Here is a 12909-nt window from a genome sequence, read left to right as displayed (position 1 = left end):
GGCTTTTCTCTCATAAACAAGTTATCGCTTGGGCAATTTTTACGGAAGAATTGACATCACATTATGAGGATACAAAAAGCAACACTTTTTTTAGCCAATTGATAAGCCTCAAACAAAAGGGTTCAATAATGGAACACATTGAGGAGTTCCAAAAATTGAACATAAGGGTAAAAAATATTCCAGAGGAGCATAGGATTGATGTGTTCATAGGGACTTTAAAGGATAATATCCAACATGATGTTTGCCTTTGGGAACCTGATTCATTAGAGAAGGCATTCAGGTTAGCAAGAAAAATGGAAAGCAAAATTATGGCAACCAAGAAGCATACCACTCACAACTATAAAGATGGAAGTGTTGTTTCCCCTAGTCTTCCACAACCTATAAGGTTGACACCACAACAATTGGAAGAAAAAAGGGCAAAAGGGCTTTGTTACAGTTGTGATAGAAAATACCCTAAAGGTCATAAGTGTGCTGAGAAGAAATTATTCTACATAGATTGTGACGAGGAAGAAGAAAAGGAGCAAGAAAGGTCAAAAGAAGAGGATATACTCCAAGAACAAAGCCTAGATAAAGAAGAAATGAATCCGACCATATCTTGTAATGCATTGGCAGGAATTACCACTTCTCAAACCATCAAGATAGAAGGAAAAATCAAGAAGAAAAAGGTAATAGTGTTGATTGATTCAGGAAGTACCCACAATTTTATTCATTGTAAGGTAGAAAAAGAATTGAATTGCTTCTTATATCCAGCAACAGAGTGTCAAGTGATGGTTTCAAATTGAGAAATAATAAATTGTTCTGGAAAGTGCTATAATATCAAGCTATCCATGGGAGAATATGTGTTGACTAGCCCAATGCTTTCAATTCCAATGGGAGGTGCTGATGTTGTACTAGGAGTCCAATGGCTACAATCCTTGGGTACAATAGCTTTTAATTTTCAAGAACTTTTCATGAAATTTTCTGTGGAAGAAAAGGAAGTTGAATTAGGGGGTATTGTAGGGAAACCAGGAAAGATAATCAGCTCTAACGGTATGACAAAGCTTCTAAAAAAGGAACAAAGAGGTGTAATTGCACAATTATGTTCGCTAGACGTTTCCACATTGGAATCATCTATTTCTCCAGATCTCCAAAAAGTCTTGGACAATCATTCCAAGGTATTTGAGACTTCCAAATGTCTCCCACCTATTCGTGATCATGATCATGATATTCATCTCATTCCAGGAAGTGTTCCTCCAAACATCAGGCCGTATAGATATCCCTATGCCCAAAAGAGTGAAATTGAACGTATGGTTGCAGAAATGCTAGAGGCTGGTATAATTCAACCGAGTCAAAGTTCTTTCTCTGCACCAGTAGTATTGGTGCACAAGAAGGATGGATCATGGCGCATGTGTCCGAATTATAGGGAGCTCAACAAGTTCACTATGAAAGACAAGTTTCCCATTCCTGTCATTGATGAATTACTGGATGAATTGCATGGATCAATTTACTTCACCAAGTTGGATCTTCGTTCAGGATATCATCAAATCAGAATGAAGACTGAAGACATTCCGAAAACAACATTTAGAACTCATGAGGGTCATTATGAATTTTTGGTCATGCCTTTTGGCCTTACCAATGCACCTTCAACATTTCAAGGTTTGATTAATTCCATTTTCAAACCATTCCTTAGAAAATTTGTGTTAGTATTTTTTGATGATATACTAATCTACAGCATGTCTTGGAAGGATCATGTTGAACATGTTGACAGGGTGCTACAACTATTGGAGGAGAAACAATTATATGCAAAAAGATCCAAATGTTTCTTTGGAGTACAAGAGGTGGAATATCTAGGTCATATTGTATCTCATGAAGGAGTTAAGGTAGACCCTAGAAAAATTAAAGCCATTAAGGAATGGACAATCCCCACATCCATAACACATCTGCAAGGATTTCTCGGGTTGACAGGGTATTATCGCAAGTTTGTTAAGAATTATGGGAGAATAGCAGCACCTCTAACAACATTATTGAAGAAAGATTCATTTTCATGGACTCCAGAAGCAACAAAGGCCTTCGAACATCTTAAAGGGGCAATGTGCCAAGCACCGGTCTTAGCTACACCAGACTTCACAAAAACCTTTATTATGGAATGTGATGCTTTAGGAAATGGAATTGGTGTTGTTTTAATGCAAGATGAAAGACCCATTTCTTTCGAAAGTCATCCAATCAAGGGAAAGTTTTTACACAAAGCTATTTATGAAAAGGAAATTTTGGCAATACTCCATGCACTTAAGAAATGGCGACTGTACCTAATGGGAAGACACTTCAAGGTAAAAATGGATCATGATAGCCTTAAATACTTTTTGGAACAAATATTATCCTCTGAAGAGCAACAAAAGTGGGTCACAAAGATGTTGGGTTATGACTTTGAAATCATCTACAAAAAAGGGAAGCAAAATGTGGTGGCAAATGCACTCTCAAGAAAGGATGAGGATGTGGAAGCATTGTCGTGCGCCATTTCTATTATCCAACCAGATTGGATAAACGAAGCAAGGGAGGAATGGAAGAATGACGAAGAAGTGTGGGCACTTATTCGAAAGTTACAACAAGACTCTAGTACGTTTGATATATTTAGTTGGCAAAATGATTCGTTATGGTACAAAGATCGCTTATACCTTTCTAAGAATTCCTAGCTAAAACAAAAGATTCTTATGGAATTGCACACTTCTCCCTTAGGAGGGCACTCAGGATTTTTAAAAACTTACCACAGGGTTAAGAAGGAATTTTTTTGGGAGGGCCTTAAATCAAATATTCAAAAGTTTGTGGCAGAATGTTTGGTTTGCCAACAAAATAAAGTTGAAATGATTAAGACACCCGGTCTATTACAACCTTTATCCATTCCAAGCCAACGTTGGGAGGAGGTTTCAATGGATTTTATCACAGGTTTACCCAAGTCTGAGGGAAAGAGTGTCATCATGGTGGTAGTTGATAGAATTACCATGTATGCACACTTTTGTGCATTATCACATCCATTTAAAGCCAATACAGTTTCTGCTGCATTTATGGAAACAATTCAAAATCTACATGGAAACCCAAAGATTATTGTAAGTGACAGAGATCCAATTTTCACTGGAAATTTTTGGACAGAATTATTTTCTTGTCTTGGTACTCAGTTAGCTCATAGCTCATCTTATCATCCTCAATCTGATGAGCAAACTGAGATAGTAAACGAATTTTTGGAAGGATATATTCATTGCTTTGTATCTGATAAATAGACACAATGGGTCAAATGGTTGCCTCTTGGCTGAATGGTGGTATAACACTTCCTTCCATATAGCAACAAAAATGACCCCATTTATGGCACTTTATGGATATCAGCCACCATCCATCACATCATATTTAAGAGAAAATTCTAAGGTTCAAGCAGTGGAACATCATATCGAACATCAACAACATGCCCTCGAACTCTTAAAGGATAACCTCGTGTTGTCACAGAATAGAATGAAACAATAGGCAGATCAACATCGCAGCGAAAGAAGTTTTGATGTAGGTGATTGGGTATTCCTACGGCTACAACCATATAAGCAAATTTCCCTCAAGCAAGCTAAGAAGGATAACAAATTATCACCAAAGTATTATGGTCCGTACAAGGTGTTGCAAAAGATTGGTACTATGGCATACAAATTGGAGCTTCCTGTAGCTTCTCGATTGCACCCAATTTTCCATGTTTCATGTTTAAAGAAGGTTATAGGCGACAAGATCCCAGTTCAAACAATATTTCCAAAACATGACGAGGAAGGAAAAATTATATTGGAACTAGAAGGAGTCGCAAAAACAAGAACTCAAAAGTTATGAAATCGATCAATTTCAGAGTATCTTATCAAGTGGAAGAACTTATCTGCTGAAGATTCCACATAGGAGGATGATAATTTTATACAGAAGCATCCAGAACTACTGAAGCGTTCAGGACAACACTTTTTTGAAGGAGAGGGGCATGTTGGGTCCCTGTAATACTAGTGATTACCCCATTATTATTGTAGTTGTATCCCTTATTAATATTGTTTTTCCCCTATTGTCCCCATATTGTTATTACTATGCCCCATAGAATCCCTCTATTGTTATTTTTGTGGCTTTATATTAATATTGTTAGGTTGACTGGGTTATATTGTGACTCCTTAGACTCCTATATATAGAAAGGAGGTTTTGTCATTTGAATCATCCAAGAATTGCTCATTTATGTAATGTAAAGGAGGTTGCCCCCTCGAAGAGGCTGAATTCTAAGGCGTGGATCTCTCTTTCTATCTTTTTGTGAGCTGTTTCCATAACATAGAACCTTCCTCTGACATTGTCCTCCGAGGATAGACTCTCCCAATTTTAGGATTAGTTTCCACCAACTCTCCTTCTCCTAATTTGAGCTTTGATCTTGTGAGCATTCACAGCTAAACCAACACAAGCTTGTCTAACCTTACAAGCTAGAGCTCTGATACCACTTGATCTGATATTCACCCTATGAGTGACATCAATTGAAGATTTATTAAAAAAAGGTATTACAGACTCATGTGCTGGTGTGTGTTCTGTGTTATTGAAGCAACGTATTGATTAGATTGCCAATACACAGACAATTAAATGAAAAGACAACAAAGAAATGTAGTAAGCAACACAAAGACACAAGAAGTTAATAAGGAGTTCACCCTATTCTCCAGGGCTACATATTCGGTCCAGCTTTCAGTGGTGGCCTTGTTTTATTGTGTCTTTAAGCAGATAATTACAATGCAGGGACTCAATGTGAGTTCTCTTGAAGCAGATTTGCTTGGCAGGGTGGTTCTTGGATTCCCCAAGCCACTTGAGTACACATACTTCTTCTTCCTACCAGCTCTGTGACCTTATAGTCTACAATGGCAAGAGCCCAATGAGGTGCTCAGCCCAAACAAATCCTCTATGGGATGGCTTGAAGCTCTCAAGCTCTCTCGTGCTCGATGCTGCCTCTGGTCAGCTCGGCCCTCTGTCCTCTTTCTGCTTTGATTTACTACCTTCTTTCTCTGTGTTCCGTCTCTGTGTTCAGTCCTCCTCTCGGGATCCTCTGACTGACTTACTTCGACTTCATTTGACTTCTAACTGTGTATTCTATCTCTGTTCATGGTTTTTAGGCCATCTTTTCCAAGACTGTTCGGTTCCCTTTTCCGCCTCTGTCGATTCACCTTCTGCAGCTGTGCTTGGAGTTACCTATTCGACGTCATCATCAACGCTCAGGGAGTGGCCACATTTCCTCCTCTAAATGTCGCCAGCCTGCTTCGTTGGTTTGTTTCTTCGGTTACGCCGTGGATGAAGTCTTTCCTCCATCATGGCGGTCAAGCGGATTCCAAATCCTTTACAAATCGCAGTGTATTCCCTCGTCAATTCCACTTCCTCCATCGGGTGTGATCTCAGCTGTCCAATCTAGGTCCCCAAGATCCAATGTCATACGCATGTTTCGCGTGGTTGACTTGCTCGACCGTTAGCGCGCGATCAACGACGGTTTTCTCTCACCTCCACTTGCCACGCGTCGATCGATGAATGGAATTGCTCCGCTTTCGTCCAAAACCACTTACTGTTTGAGGGCACCCTAATCAATACTGTCGATTTTCGGAGCATGGGTCCCGCCTTTGTACTTTTAGTGCTTTTCTCTTTTCGTCTGCGGTTCTCCGGCTCCCAACGCGACCAAGTGCTCGAGCTTCCTCCATTTCAGCCCTATTCGCCCAACAATGTGAAATTAGCGCTAGGCGCTAATCACGCATCAAAATCCACCTCTGTTTCCTGATCTGGGGCTCTTAGGGGCTAATTCAGCCTCCCGCGCAGTCTCTATGGGCCTCGGTCAACGCGCTTTGATCGAGGTCCTCGTCGTTCCACGCTGGTTGCCATTGCCACTGGTTTAGGGTGTTTTTGATCGTTGTTTTGGAATTCTTTAGAGATTTGTCCTGACCTGATACAGTCATGGTTCTTTGACAGTCTTTTATGGATCCAATTCGGATCACATTGATTGGAAACAAGCCCATAGTAGAGATGTGGGCAACATGACTCATGACTTGACATGGCAATGCTGGTACATTCGTGCTGCTGCTGGAGTGCATGTCGAGCCATAGTGCTGCTAAGTGATGGATGTCTTCATGGTGTATCATAGCTTCACCTTTGCATGGTGAAGTGTTCAAAGACTTCGATGGTCCTTGGTTCACTTGATGAAGATTTAGCATGTTTTTCCTTGCTTTCATGTTGGAAGATTTGACAGGCTCACTTATTTGAGAAGGTGCATGTTCGCCGCGTTCATTCGCTTCACATGCTTCGCTCGTTCGTTCATTGGTGAACCTGTCCATATGCATGTGCTCCCTTCGTTCATCTCATTCATTGCCTTGACATGTTTTTTGGTGTACCTATACCTACAGTCACTCATGACGAGACGACATCAAATCCAAAACCTCTTAGTCTACCATGACACATGATCATTCGAATGCAAGTGACTAGGAGAGGCAATAGGGCTATGATGCACGATGATGGATCTGGGCAACTATTGATGAAAACTATGCAAGAGTCACTGAGAGATGGATATTGGTGATCTGAGTAGACAATGACTGACTACAATTTTTGGCTCGGCTGGGAGGAAAAATTATGCAAATTTTGGGAGGAACAGTCCGGGTTGTTGGAAGGCAAGGCAGGCATGCTATGCATATTTCTGAAATGAACAATCAGTAGGGGCTGGACAACCATATTTGTGCAATTTTCTAGAGGAATGGGTCAAGCTGCAGGAAGGGCCAGCAAGTAGGGATTGCATAGTTTTTCTGGGGAACTTCCCGGGAGACTGGTAGCCAGACTTGTGAAATTCCTAGAGGGAACTGCTAGTTGGCTGCTGGGGTCACTAGTAGCCAAACTTGTGCAATTCCTAGAGGAAACTACCAGTTTTTTGCTGGAGTCACTGGAAGCTAGATTTCGTAATTCCCATATGGAACTTCGAGTTGGTTGCCTAATCACTGGTAGCAGAAACTGCGCAATTCCTAGAGGGAACAAGTAGTCTGCTGCTGCGAGCTACTGGCTGGGAAAATTACATCAAGGCTGAGAGGCCGACCTGCTGATCATCTCTGCATAATTTCTAAGATGAGATGATTGATGGGCAGCAAGGGTCTGCTGATGAGCACTGCACAATTTCTGAGATGAATATCTGGTTGGCTGTCCGGGTGGTCAGCATGAGTGCTAATTGAATTGCTTGCGGGCAGCACAACTTGAAAGGACTAGCTTGGTGCTTCTGCATTGTTCTAGTTGATAGTCGATCGAGTCAAAAGCAAGGTGATGGTCTGGTTGTCAGTGAGGAGTCAGGTCATCAGAACTTTAGAAAAAATGACTAAGTGTGTGAACAATCGGAATATGCATAGGTGATCATATAGACCCACACTTGCATGTCTTGATGACAAAATGACCAAACCATCCGGATACATATGTTCAATACGTGATTGATATTTCATGATTGAGACGATGCTTGTACGATATTGAATGTGACTCCATGTGTGAGTGTGATAGATTCTTTCATGGTGAACACATCAAACACATAAGTAGCAAAGAATTTGAGCATAACTAGAACACGGTTGCAAGCATGACTTGGACATCAACATGCAGAGATTTGAGAGAAACAAACAAGCAAGGCGAATGTAAAGACTCACATGGGCTCATAGAGTGAACCCGGGTGTGTGTAGTCATCAAGTGAAACTATTCAAGGGAGGCTCTAAAATTGATGCAGGCTGAAATTTTAGAGGATGGTTGTAGCCACTACAACACTTGGCGACACACTGGTAGGACTCCATCTTCTCTATTTCGATTCATGCTAGCATAGGGCCTTGGTCTTTCAGGAAGTATTGAATTGTTGTGTAGGTTACTTCAGTTTCCCCATTTACCCCATGGACATACATGGTTCACCCTTTGCCAACTCAGTAAAAAACAATCAAAATTTCAACTTAGATCTCTATGTTTTGAATCTAGGAAGGGTAGTTTGGTTCGCGAATTAAAGATTTTTAGTGTATAAGCTTTCATCTCTGGTGTTGCTCCGTTGCCAGCAGGCCTAGACAGTACCCCGGTGGAGTCACATAGGAACACACACATTGCTCCACTACTAGCGAGCCTGGTCAGTACCTCAGTGGAGTTGCATGCTTCACCTCTCTATGTAGGAAGCCTTTCTCTTCTTTCGTCTTTGTATTTTTAAAGAGAACTATGCATAGGCACTTATTTATTTTTGGGGTGGAAGAGGGATCTCGACTTATTGAGAGAAGAAGAGGTTGTTCCTCCAGAGAAGCATGTAGGACCTCTAACATAGGTTTACTCATTTAGATTTTTCCCCTTCTCCGTTTCTACTAATGGGTTAGCTTCAACACACAGAGCAAAAGGCTAAGTACAGGCATGGGGCTTCCCGGTGTGGACACAATTTCACGGTTGGAACAAAGCTGCCCTTATAGACGGTTCATATTTTCTGTCAGGACTTCATCAGCCGAAGGTTGTAACCAAGCATAGAAAAAATGGACGCAAGACTAGCCAAGCGCTGCAGTGTCACAAGTCTCTTTAAATTTTAGCTACATACTCTATTCAAAAGCTAGAACGTAGTAGTTAGCAGCACTTATTTCCGGAAAGAAAAATAGTAATATATCGAACAAAAAAAATGTACGTGAACAAAAATAGTAATCAGAATAAAACAAAGAAAAAGAAAGGATAATCAGAAAAACAAAAACAACAAGCAGCAAGCAGACTATGTACATGGCATGGGCGCAACCTGGCCTCTTGGAAATAATTCTTGAGATATTGGCCCTTGACGAGAAGGTTTTCAATCCTCTCGTCGAGTGATCGTAGACAATACGTGTGTGGGCCAAGCTTCTCGTGAATTGTGTACAGGCCAATCCACAGGGACTGAAACTTCGTGTGTTTGCCTTTGTCTTCATGGGGTTTATCCCAATTCAGAACTAAGTCATCCACATCGAAGCTAGCTTTCCTTGTAGGCTTCTTATCAAACCACCTCTTGATATGGTTATGGTGGAGTATGAATTTTTCTTTTGCTTTCATCCTTTCTTCCTTGAGCTTATGGAGAGCATCCATCCTGCGCCGAACTAGCTAGAAAGGCTTGCCTTGGGATTCCTGGGAAAGATGAAGAGCATGCAAGTAGATATTTGGCGGGAGGATGGCTTCTTTACCATAGACCAGGAAGTACAGTGAGGTGTTCAGAGAGGGATTTGGTGTTACACGGTCAGCCCATAGTGCATTCGTTAGGGTGGTATTCCAGTTACGCTGTTTAGAGAAAACGATCTTCTTGATTATATAAATGAGGTTCTTATTTGTAGACTCTTCTAGACTGTTTCCTTGTGGATAGTAATTTAATGAATGCTTTAACAAAATACCATTTTGTAATGCAAAGTCATAGAGTGTCAAAGATGACAAATAAGTTACATTATAAAAAACAAGTGATACCAGAATGCCGATGTGTGAGATGATATTCTACTGGAGGAAGCTGATCACCTCTTGGTCGTTCACTTATTTGAGCAGAACTGCCTCTGTCCACCGTGTAAAGTAGTCAGTTATTGTTAGGATATAGCGGTGTTGCTTTTACAAATGAGGGAAAATTTCCCCAATAATGTCCAGGCCCCACTATTGGAATGGTTTAGTCACTTCAACAGGGTGCAGTGGGGCTACTGATCTTCATGTTCTGCGAGCACATCACTTACAGACCGAGCATTTGTAGGCATAGGCATGCATATCCTTGAATAATGTGGGCCAGTAAAAACGGGCTCGCATAACCTTTTGTGTTGTGGTATTTCCCACAAAGTGACCCCCGGTGGGTCCGTCATGTAGATCTTGAAGTACCTTCTCTGATTCTTGTGCCTCTAGGCACTTGAGAAAAACTCCATTACTATGCTTTCTGTAAAGCACTCTGTGCATCGACTAATATGCTAAGGCTTTCAGGCACAATTCCATCTTCTGTCTTATAGAAAAGTGAGAGGGAATGATGCCATGCTCAAGGTACTAGCATACATCTGCATACCAAGAGGTTCTGTTTTCCATGGGGTTTGCTCGCCATATTTCGTACATTTCAATCTCCTACTCCCAACCAGTGAGCTCTTCTTTGTTCTCCGGAGCATGTACTACTTTAGCTGCAAGTTTGTAGAGTCCATGTCCTTTGATTGTGTGTACTAGCTTGATTTCAATATCATATTCTTGCAAACTTGTCATCCAGTTCACACATCGTTCTCCCAGCTCTTGTTGTACTAGCAATGTACGAACTGCTGGGTGGGGAACGAAGACTATGCAGTGGTTCTTCAGCAAATAGGGCCTGAAGTGTTTCACTACCTTGTAAATTGCATAAGCTTATTTTTCAATGGCGGGGTAGTTAAGCTCTAGTCCCTGCATGCTTGCAATCATGAAAGAGATGGGACATTCATCATTAGCCTTGTCTTTCTGAGTGAGTACTCCAACTAGTGAGTTATCGGAAGCGAAGGTGTATAACAAGAAATCTTTTTTGAAATTGGGTTGTAAAGTGTGGGTGCTTCGGCGATGGCTTGCTTAATCTAGGAAAATGCATGATTTTCTTTCTTTCCCTAGGTGTACACTACATCTTTCTTAATCATGTCATGCATGGGCTTGACTATTTGCGCATAATCCGAGATGAATTTCCGGAGGAAGTTTATCTTGCCCAAGAAGGACTACATAGCTTTCTTGTTGACTAAGTGAGGAATCCACGTGATAGCTTGGACCCAGTCTGGATCCACCTTGATCCCATTCTTGGCAACAATGTGTTCGAGGAGGTTCCCCTTTGACATAGCGAATACGCTCTTCTTGGGATTTAGGGATATCCCATATCTTCAGCACCGCTCGAAAATTTTCTTAAGATGGTGTATGTGGTCCTCTCATCTTCTTGAGAACACATTCACATCATCAAGGTCTACCACCACACTCTACCTGATAAGTCTACGAAAGGCGATGTCCATAGTGCGCAGAAATGTTGCGCCTGCGTTTACAAGCCCAAATGGAAATTCGTCTATAAGCGAACGTACCCTACTTGGTACGGAAAGTAGTTTTGAGTCTGTCAGGTTTTGCTACCAAAACCTGATTGTATCCTGAAAAACCGTCAAGGAGAGAGAACATATGTGCCCTAGATATTGTTTGCAAAATATGGTCCATAGACGGCACGAGGTAGTTGTCTTTGTCCGAGGTGCAGTTAACGTTCCAGAAATCGACACACAAGTGGATTTCCCTGGACTTCTTTCGCACAGGCACAAGGTTGGAGACCCAAGTGGAATGACGAACTTTGTATATGATCTGTGCATCCAACAATTTAGTAAGCTCTTTCTGTATGAGGGGTTCAAGCGACAGATGTACTTTTCTTAGCTTTTGTTGATATGGCTTGACCCCTTCCTTGATTGGGATGATATGTTGGATGATCCATGTGTCATAAGTTTTCAAGTCATCATACATCCACGCGAACACATCTCGGTATTGTTTGAACAAGCAGATGAAGGCTTGTCACTCTTGCTGTGTACAACATGTGCCAAGATTAACAAACTTTGGATCCTTTTCTATTCCTAGGTTTATCAGTTCATGCCTCATGGTGGAACTATGGGTCTTGTTGTTCCTTGGCCCTTGGAACCGCTCTTGCAAGTCATATAGATTTTCCAGTGATACCACACCTTTTGTGATAATGTGGCCTTTCATGTCATCAGCTCCTGTTTGCAGAGAGCGCTCATGCTCGTCATCGTCTATTGCTGCATCTTTGAAAACATCAGCGTTGGCCATAAAATGTAGTATCTATTGATCATCATTAAACACACGTAAGTTAGTTATGTTGTCCGGGATAGATGGTTTGTACAAAATTTCAATAGTGAATCTATCCCTAATCAGTGACATTCTTGAGGCTGCATTTGCTAGTGCATTGATAGCTACATTACGCGTACGCGACACATCAATGATATTAAATGCTTGGAAGTTTGAGATTAGTCGCCATACCTCTTCTTGGTAGTTTTTTAGATGTGGTGATAAATAGTGAATGGTGTCACGTACCTGCCATACCACTATCTTTGAATCACCTACCACTTTAAGCATGATCACTTTGAGGCTGATGGGCTTCTGCAAGCCTAACATGAGTGCTTCATAATCCACTACATTGTTCGTGCACTCAAACTCCAAGCAACTTGACACCATATGCTTCATGTTGCAAGGGTCGATCAGAACACACCCGGATCCAAAGCCGTCCTGTGTCTTTGATCTGTCAAAGTACAAAGTCTACAACCCATTTATACGTAGACCGCTTGATGTGCTAGTACTGCTGATACTACTACCATTGCTGCTTCTATTGGTACAATGTGTTGTACAAGTTTTGTTACCATCAGTTGGGAAAGGAAGGAGTCCCAACTGTGTGTCTGGTGGGGTTGGATTTGGCTGTGCAGGATAACACCCCAATTTTGCCTCAAGGAGGAATTTGCTGAACATGAGTTCTGCGAGGGCCAACGGTTCATTCTCACCATTGATGGGAGTGACATTATGCTTCATGCACCTCTCAGATTCTACCCAGATTTGGTTGCACTTACACTTATATGGAAGCCACATATGAGACTAGTCTGTAGCAAAATATCCATCTAGCTTGCTGGACCAATCTTTGCTGAGTAATAAATCATATGCTTCCGGTATGTCGACAATGACTATGTTGATGCATTGGTGGACTCGACTGTCATGGGATAGTTGGATATTCACATCTCACAATTCACCAATGGCTGGTACCGATGTTTGCTCAAGTTGGATGATTCGCGTGGATGTCTCACTCCATTGTGCATTGATGTTCTTAGCAATGGACAGTGGCATGACGTTGGCTGCTGTGCTAGAATCAACCAACCATTTGTGAACATTGTAGTTAAAACATGAAATGAAAGTAAGAATGGAGAGCAA

This window comes from Pinus tabuliformis, chromosome J (assembly GCF_031772625.1).
Source record: "Pinus tabuliformis cultivar Carrire ecotype Pingquan chromosome J, CPIR1, whole genome shotgun sequence".
Classification (NCBI taxonomy): Eukaryota; Viridiplantae; Streptophyta; class Pinopsida; order Pinales; family Pinaceae; genus Pinus; species Pinus tabuliformis.
The sequence above is the reverse complement of the archived record's forward strand: the minus strand, read 5'-3'. Positions refer to the sequence as shown.